The sequence below is a fragment of the Penaeus monodon genome, unplaced genomic scaffold, assembly GCF_015228065.2.
Source record: "Penaeus monodon isolate SGIC_2016 unplaced genomic scaffold, NSTDA_Pmon_1 PmonScaffold_13027, whole genome shotgun sequence".
In the NCBI taxonomy this organism is placed as follows: Eukaryota; Metazoa; Arthropoda; class Malacostraca; order Decapoda; family Penaeidae; genus Penaeus; species Penaeus monodon.
This window is the reverse complement of record NW_023641964.1, coordinates 1-10,173: the sequence shown is the minus strand read 5'-3', so window position 1 is coordinate 10,173 and position 10,173 is coordinate 1. Positions and strand designations below refer to the sequence as shown.

The window sequence follows — 10,173 nt, the reverse complement described above, 5'->3', positions numbered from 1 at the left end:
AGTAAAAAAATGAAATACCGAAATAGAGAGTTCTACTGATAGCCTAAGAATCTATACAAGAATACAGCAGATGAAGATAGATGTTGATATTAAGCTCCTTATTTTAGGGGCTGGAAAGGCATCAGTGGATGAGAAGGAAAAGGTATTGTAGACGAGACAGCAAACGGGCCACGGTGGAGACCAAATCCCCATGAATTTACATGTGCTATTTCTTCACCCAAAAAAGAATCCAAATTCCATGGAATGAAAAGTTTCATTGCCTACACAGTTATGCCATCAGTGAGTATATATTTCCCTTTTTTCTCCAATGATACATGAATTATTTTTAGACCACATTATGCCTCAAGCAACTTGTATAGTAAAATTTTGGTCTTGACATTATTTCTCAATCATAAACATTGTGTTGCTTTGGCCATATGTTAGATATTATAATTTAACAAGGTGTTCTACCTTTCCCATTATTTTGTTTATAGATTACATTTGTTAATGTATTTGTTTACAATGCAATTCTTCCCATGAGTAGTTACATTTTAACTAAAATGTTTCTTGCAGTAGTATTCCCATCCATAAAAGCAAAAGAGATTAAATATTCCCCTAAGAAAGGGAGTACACTTATAATTATGGGAGCCAGAGATGAGGAAGTTTGTAAAATAGTTTTTAAGTATATTGCTAGTCAAGCAGCGAGCAATAACAAAATATATTGAAGTCATTCACCTTGCATGTTTCATTATGTTCTTGCTGATAAAACAATGTCACAAGACATACATGTTGTTAATAAAGCAGATTCATAAAGACATTGGCTCAAAGGTCACCAAATCTGGCTCAAAGTAAATTAAATCAACTTCGTGTTGAGACAGACTTGCAAGGATATTTCTTTCTGGTGAACAGTCATCTGAGATATATAAGGAATTCTTATTACAAGGAATGTTCTTAGGTATTCTGACTATCCTTTGGTAAAATTGATTCATGTAATATTTATTTTTCAGTATATTTGATTGCTTGCTGAAAGTTTTTTTGTTTTCCCCCATCTTGTGAAATATTGCCACAGATTATGGTAGCAGTAAGTACAAATTTATTAATGTTCTATATTTATACATTTATTTATTTTCCAGTTTTCTTCAACATCAGTTTCAAGGAGGTACAAACATTTTGACTGGATACAAGCACGGCTGAGTGAGAAGTTCCCTCTCATACCAATACCTCCACTTCCAGAAAAACAGATATCAGGTAAGGACAAATCTGGGTTAAGCAGGGTTTATTGGGACAAATTGATGTTGAAAAAGAATAGATATTTTCTCAGTGTAAGTGATGTATTTGATCAGTTTCAGTTATATCTTCCTAGAAATACATGTATAACTTTCAGATACACCTCTTGTCCTGTGAAGATGTTAATTCTCATTTTCTAAATTTGGATAACATTAGTATAAGAGTTTGAATCCCTTTTCTGTTGTGCAGGTTTGTGTCTAATTCTTTTAGGTAATTTGGAAAGAAAATAAGATATAATTATCATAAAGAACACATGATTGTATAATGAAATGTTACTTGCCTCATTTTTGCAGTTTGTTTCGTTTGTCTGGTTATTGAGTTGTATTTATGAATTTATTTTATCTAGTTTTAAGACATTTTTGCTGGGCAGGATGAAGATTGCTTGACAACCTAATCACAGCTCTACAGTGCAACTTTTCAGCCCTTCCATTAATACCTGTTTGGTTCTTTCAGTGGTCCTAGCTTTTCAGTGGTGCTTCTTTGACCCTTCTGTTGGTGCACTTCGTGCTCTTCACGACGCAATTTATCGATTCATGACACGTATAGCCTTACCTGTCATGATGAGTTGATTTTTCATGATGGCTGTAGGCTATAAGAGGTTAGAGATAAATAGCTGATTTGGTGTTCTGTTTTTCTCTTGATTGCAGGTCGATTTGAGGAAGATCTGATTGAATACAGAATGACAATGTTGCAGTCTTGGATAGATCGAATTTGTCGTCACCCAGTAGTAGCCAGTGTGAAGTATTCACCATTTTGTTACATGTCCAAATGATGAGAAATTATGGAAAACTGGCAAGCGAAAAGCTGAAAATGACAAATTAGTTGAGCAAACTTCTACTGGCCATTGAGCGATCAGATCAACCTTTGGATATGATCCAGACGTAAGTATGCTGAGTGACTCACGTTACCACTACCATTTCTTCCAAGCTAGTGCTGTGTGGTGTGCTTTACCAACAACCGAACTTCCTGGTTTATCCATAGACATTGAGATATATATATATTTATTAGATAGTTGATTTGAATTTTTGATATGATACATGTCTTAAAAGAAAGTCATGTCTCTGTCTCCACAGGGAAGCCAAATTAGAAGGGTACACGCGCTTCTTCTCCAACATGGATGAGGCTGTGAAGTTATTACAGAACACTTGCTTGGACCAAGCCAAAAAGCATCAGACAGCTTATAAGAGAGAATATAACAAGGTTTCACATGCATTCTCCAAGCTTAGTCGAGCATTTGATACAGACCCATCCAACTGTAAGAACTTTTTGTGTTCTAGTTTTGATTGACTTGAGGTTATCTGATTTCTGTATGTATATTTGCTGCATTTTTATTTCAGTAACAGTTATGAGATGGGCAATATGATAGACTTATTTGATTTACAGACAGCACATTAAGAATCAAAATTGGGTTGAAATAAGACTTTTTTTCACTAATATAGGCCTTAAGTTTCAGTCTGACTAAACAAGTGTTTCCTTACATTTTTGTTCTTCCTTTGTCTAAATTATTGCAGAAGTGATTTGCTATATTAAAACCTTTGGGTTCTGTAATACATCAGTATAATTTTATTTTGAAGTGAATTATGGATCACAAGTCGTTTCACCATTTTCCAGAAATTTATGAGAAATTTTTAGATTTCATTTAACCCATATCTGACGGTAGCATTCATAGAGGCCCGGCCTCTATGAATGGCATGGCGGGATCATCTGCTGGGGGCACATACGCACATGCCATAGAGTATGTATGGACATGCCATGAGTTTTTTTTTTTTTTTTTTTTTTTTTTTTTTTTTTTTTTTTTTTTTTTTTTTTTTTACAATCACGACAAAAGATGATTTTTCTGCCAGTGAAAGTGTGATTAAGTTGGTTTTAACACTTTCTCATTCTTACCATGCAACAAAAAAAAAAAATGCAACAAACCGACGATTTCAAACTCCATGATGCCGCACACTGCTTATTTTATTCGGACTATAGACCTAATAATGATCAACTATATAGACTCCATAGTGATCATTATTCGGTCTATAGTCCAAATAAAATAAGCAGTGTGCGGCATCATGGAGTTGAAATCGTCGGTTTGTTGCATTTTTTTTTTTTTTTTTGTTGCATGGAAGAATGGAGAAAGTGTTAAAACCAACTTAATCACACTTTCATTGGCAAAAAAATAATCTTTTGCCGTGATTGTAACAAAAAAAAACTCATGGCATGTCCATACATACTCTATGGCATGTGCGTACGTGCCCCCGGCAGATGGTCCCGCCATGCCATGGCATGTACGTACATGCCACCCGTCGGCAATGGGTTAAAATAGTCAAATGAGTCGGTGTCTAGATAAATTTTGGTTTTGGTGAGATATAAGTGACATAATGTTGCACATGGTTACCATATTCGTAATAGAAATATATGATCACAAGTATTACACTGATTTATAGACATATTAGGAAAGTCATTATGAAGAAAATGTACATTTACTTGTCTTTACAGGTGCACCAGGACTGACTGAAGCCATCCATCATGTCAGTGAGGCTTATGCAGATATAGGCACTGTATTTGAAGAGGAACCAAAGCATGACTGGGATCCTCTGTGTAATCTTCTGTTTGAGTACAAGGGTCTGATAGATGGATTTCCAAGTGTCATCTCGGTTACCAAGGTTTGTAGTCTCTTAGAAGTAATTATCTAAATAGACCTTATTAACCCATTGGACCTGTTTGCGTTACGGCAATCACATCACCAAAAATCTGGGGATTAGGTTTACATGAGCAGCTGCGAAGCTGGGTGGCTGCTTGTAAGCTGGGTGTACACAGATGCATTCGTGTGGTGACAAGACTATACCTCCTATTGCTAAGTTATTTACTCTTTTACACATAAGAATTTTTAGCTTTTTGTCCATTTTCCAATGTGTGCCATTTGATTGACACTATCCAGATGGTAATAGATTTTTTTCTTTGCACAGACTCCATATCATCTCTTGCAACTCAGTGCAAGAAAAATTAAACTTTGTAACATTTTCTTATTTGTGTCTTTATTAACTTTTTGAAGTAATATTAAATTTTCTGTAATATAACCTGCATCACTGGTCATGGCACCAGGAATATGACGCTGAGCATGGAAATGGCGTCCTCTATGGATGCGGCACTCTTCCAGTCACTGCTCACTTGTACATCGATGGGAATAATGCAAAATCACCAAATGAGTAAAGTAAACCTCCCAAGAGCTTTGTGCACTCATGGAAAATCTTTTTCATCACTCCGGCCTTCAACTGAAACGTTCTCATTGGCAGGTTCTTGTCACCTGGCCTACAGCCAGATTTTCTTGTGATGGCATGTTCATGTCATCTGCCCCTCAAACCAGATTTTTTCCATGATTTGATCACGTCACCCAGATCCAAGTGGTTAATTTTTAATCTGTAGGATGAATATTCATACCTTATTTTTCTAAAATATGTTGAGGGTGACGCATGTCATAATATTATGTTTTCTCAGTGAGAAAAAAATTGCTGCCTGTGAAATTAGAAATTCTAGTACTTCTCATAACTGTGATCATAGCTTGATTTTAAAGTATGACACAAAGATGGTAAGATGGAAAACAAAAGTATACATATTTATATATTAGGGAAACAGACATGAAAATATTTGAGAAGAAGTATAAATTGCTTAACCCATTGGATGTGGATGGTGTGAATTTGTGACAAGGAAAATATATAGCACAACTATTTTTTTCAAATTTGGTATTTTTACTATTTTTTAGATATAAAAAGTCAGTATGACATTTCTTCATTGAAATCATAACAAATTGCATAAAACAGTTTCACAACACATTTGCTTCATACTTACATAAACATACAGTCAAACATTCATGTTTGTATATACACACCTATTTATACACACACATATGTATGCATACTCTTCACAGGTGTACATGCATGTAAACAAGCACATAAATATTTGGAACCCGTACTATTGATAGGTAATGGCTGCGGTAGAAGACCAGTGGTTTGTAGTTTTGCATGAATGGAGTTGGAATATAAGATTTAATGGGCATGTAGAAGTATGAAACTACCCTGAACTTACTTTTGACAAGTGTCCCTCCCTTCTAGTAATAGTCTGCTTAAAACTTTTGTTTGCCTTTGTTTTGGGCAAGTAAAGTTTCTCAGAAGGAATGAATGAAAAAGATCTTGAAAGATATATTTTGCACAAAAAAACATTGGACTAATTATTGCCCTGTAAAAACTTTACATATTTCTCATCAGGGGGCAATAGCAAAGAGGAGACAAGTGGAGAAGGAGGCTAGTGAAGGAAGATTGGACTATGACCAAGTTCCTCCCATGATTAAGCGCTCTGACACAGTTGCATATGCCCTTCATGCAGAAGTAGCACATTTCCATGATGAACGCACAGGGACTTCAAGAAGGCTATGACTTCCTTCCTAACTGAACAAATCAACTTTATCAAAAGGTGGGTCTTTGGATTGTTTCTAAGATAATATGAATAACTTGTGATTGCAAAGGAAGGATATAATGCACTTTATCTGTTAATATATTATTATTATTATTATTATTATTATTATTATTATTATTATATTATAATACATTACATTACATGCTAATATTGATAGCTTGTACCAGAATAAACTTTTTGCTATGAAACATTTTCATTATAAAGGATAAGTGAGGAAGGGCATGTAAATTATATGTTGCACCTGCAGTAGTAGTAGTAGTAGTAGTAGTAGAACTAGTACTACTACTACTAGTAGTAGTACTACAACTAGTAGTAGTAGTACTAGTACTAGTAGTAGTAGTAGTAGTAGTACTACTACTACTACTACTACTACTACTACTACTACTACTAGTAGTAGTACTACTACTACTAGTACTATTAGTACTACTACTACTACTACTACTACTAATAATAATAATAATAATAATAATAGAAAAAAGACATTTCAATTTTTCTGTTCTTTACAGGTAACTGATCGGCTACGGGAAGCATTACAGAAATTTAATGATGTATAAGCTTGTGATACATTAATAATGTATTTTAATGTTTGTTTAGCATGACTTGCTCACTGTATGGAAATCAATTCAGGATATTGGATTAGGATGAGTTGCTGTTTTAAGTTCATTAGAAAGCCAGTAATATTTAATAGTTTAACATTATGATATGTAAGTGGTCATAAAATCTTTAAAGTCAGATGATGAGTATATTTGCAAAGAACACCTAAGAGACAGAAATAAAAAAAATGAAATTGCTTACATTCTTTTAAGACTTCTAGCATATTAATGGTGTATTTAATGCTCAGGATTGTACATGTTTGGTAGAGGTGATAGGGTTTCAATAGAAAAACATCATACTTCCAAATAGGGCTGTGTAAATCCTTTTTGGTGCAATTCATCATGAGAGTATTCCAAAAGGTTATTACAATGGATGATAAATTATTTAGTAAATTAGCTAACTCTCATATTACCAAAATGGGACAAGCTACTGCTTATAATTTGGGTGGAGGCTTGGTAAAGAATGGGCTGAGGCTAGAGCATAGTAACACAATCTGAGGAAGAGTAACTCATAAAGAAATTAATGCCATTGATATCATAATTCATATTGGGGTTTTGGCATTTTCTTGGGAAACACTTCTGCCACTGCTGGCACTAAGGAAGGATGATAAATACATTTAGACATTTAGTGCCAAACATCTTAATAGTATACAGTACCTTTATAGTATGTTGTCATGAGAAACAACACACAATTCAGGGACAAGGACCATAAAATGTACTTGTACTGTATATATATATGGACACACATATTAGATATAAATAATTACTATGCACTACAAAGTGCCAATGGTGACACAAGTTTTTTTTTTTTTTTTTTTTTTTTTGAGTTAGGCCTTTATAGCTACCTGAACTGGTGCTCCAGATTTTGAAACACGTTACAATATTATTGCCTATTTGATGTAAGAATTTGGGTTTAGGATGACACTGAATACATGATGTCTTAGAAATTCTATAAACTGAGTAGCAATAAGCTTTTATTTCACTGTAAGTAACGTACATAAGTTCCTGTAGAGATTCTTGCTTCATACCCTGTATGAATTGTTGGTAATTGATTTTGTCCACTAACACTGAAGCACTAAATTCCATGATATCATATGAAGTAATGTTACTTGTACTCTAGGCATTTAGAGCAAACAATTTGCATCCTCAGCTTGGATTATGGAAGATAGGGCATTAAACCAAAGACATGTGTGATAATTTTTTGTGGTCTCTTGCATGGGGACTTGATTGTTATATGAAAAAAGATTCTAGACATATGTAAACAAATCTTAAATAATGGTTCATAAAAATCAGGAGAACATATTGTGAATGCAAGGTTTTGAGGTGAGCAATACAAGAACCTATATTTTGTTATGCTCTTTGTAGCTTGTCCTGCTGCCAGTGAATTCGGAATCCAAACATTTCTGGTGATTCCAAACATTGTTTTTAATATATGTACATACTTTTATTAGATTAAGAGTAGAGTTTTCAATATTCTGTCATTATACCATGTTCCAAGGCAACTGCCAGTATTTTCTTTTTTGCAAGGATTGTGAAAGTGAATGCCAAGTCTGATAACAGGCTTGTTTAAACAAGAGTGAGTGCCTTAATTCATTGTCCTTTTATAGCTCTTTTGTTGAAGTCATAATAGCCTCGCTGCTATAAAGCCAACTTGTAATATTTCTGCTGTATGGAGAATGTTGCATCCTGATGATAAATCCATTCTGGTATGTGAGACTGAATAATGTATAAAAAGATGAGCTTAACTACAGGCTCATTTTCATAGTAGCAGCTGGAAATATTACATTTGGTATTACCAAAGTACAGTGTCCTTTATGAATTTGTCATTTCAAGATGTTTTATCATTTCTGGATGTAGCAGCTACTATTTATATGATTGTATAGAATACTACAAGATCAGAGATGATTAGTCATTATTGGTACCATTTTCCTAGTGCTGATAACCTGTGGAATGAAAGCAAGCTAGAAGAGATAAAATGTGCAAATGCTTTGCTTGAAAATTTTCTGAGTCCAGATTTCATTCATGTCATTTTTTTCATGCAGTTGTTTCTACCCATTCATGTCCTGGAATAGATTAATTTTACATTTCATTTGATTTTGAAGTTTTGTTCCGTATTAGTACATGAGAAAATGGCCTTTTTCTGTTTTATTGTAGTTACTGACTTTAATATCCAATAGTTATTACTACTGCCGTCTTTCATTTTTTAATAGATATCTTGGGGTGAAAATAAGAATGAATTTATTTTCAAAAAGATCATATTATATTGATTGCACATTAGTGATATTGAAACTATTACTTAATATGTTTACTACTGACATTGGATACAGTAGTGATCCTTTAGTTAAGAAAATACCTGACTGAAAATATAACTTGCAATAAAGGGGAACATCATTCAAATGAATTGTTGCAAATGCTTTGCAAGGAGAACTATTTTTAGATTTTTTCAAGTCCTAGTCTAGTTTGTGCTATAGTTCTTATTTCCTAAGTAATATTCTATGTTATTATATCATATGACACTTGCACACATCACACTGAAGCACGCTGACATGGAATACTTACCTACGGCACCTGTGTGTTAAGTAATAACATATGGATAATTATTTGGTTGTAAAAAGGGTATAGCGCGTGTGTTTGGGTGGTTGATCTGTGAAGAGGTCTTGTTCTTCAGCCCACTTCTTATAGTCTGTACATAAATAGATATATTTGTGAAACATCAGTTTTATAGACATATGTTATATTTTGAATTTTGTAATGATTTACACCATCTGCCACTTGCTCATTATTGTAGCTAAAACTGCATTGTGTCTTTTAACAATAGGCATCTTCTTTCTGGAGGCTGGAGACTTTCTCTTTACTTTTGAGCTGTTACTTATATTCAAAGATTGCATGGTATGGATGTCTGTTGTCTAGGCTGCAGTATTGGATGCTATACCATCAGCTTGTTTTTTCATAATTGATTTAGCAGTAAATGTGTATAATGTATAATAATATATTTTGGTGTACATAATGTAAGTGTACTATAGGAGTGGTGCATAGTAAGTCTACCAACCTATTCACATATACATATTGATATATATAGATATATCAATATGTATATGTGAATAGGTTGGTAGACTTACTATGCACCACTCCTATAGTACACTTACATTATGTACACCAAAATATATTATTATACATTATACACATTTACTGCTAAATCAATTATGAAAAAACAAGCTGATGGTATAGCATCCAATACTGCAGCCTAGACAACAGACATCCATACCATGCAATTTTGAATATAAGTAACAGCTCAAAAGTAAAGAGAAAGTCTCCAGCTCCAGAAAGAAGATGCCTATTGTTAAAAAGACACAATGCAGTTTTAGCTACAATAATGAGCAAGTGGCAGATGGTGTAAATCATTACAAAATTCAAAAATATAACATATGTCTATAAAAACTGATGTTTCACAAATATATCTATTTATGTACAGACTATAAGAAAGTGGGCTGAAGAACAAGACCTCTTCACAGATCAACCACCCAAACACACGCGCTATACCCTTTTTACAACCAAATAATTATCCATATGTTAATTACTTAACACACAGGTGCCGTAGGTAAGTATTCCATGTCAGCGTGCTTCAGTGTGATGTGTGCAAGTGTCATATGATATAATAACATAGAATATTACTTAGGAAATAAGAACTATAGCACAAACTAGACTAGGACTTGAAAAAAATCTAAAAATAGTTCTCCTTGCAAAGCATTTGCAACAATTCATTTGAATGATGTTCCCCTTTTTGCAAGTTATATTTTCAGTCAGGTATTTTCTTAACTAAGGATCATACTGTATCTTAACTAAAGTAATAGTTCAATTC

The 10,173-nt window shown here is 33.7% G+C and overlaps 1 pseudogene; it reads left to right on the top strand.

The window, feature by feature from the left end:
- The first annotated feature begins 70 nt into the window (after positions 1-70).
- Positions 71-6,231, top strand: LOC119569164 (annotated as a pseudogene).
- Positions 6,232-10,173: the final 3,942 nt, after the last annotated feature.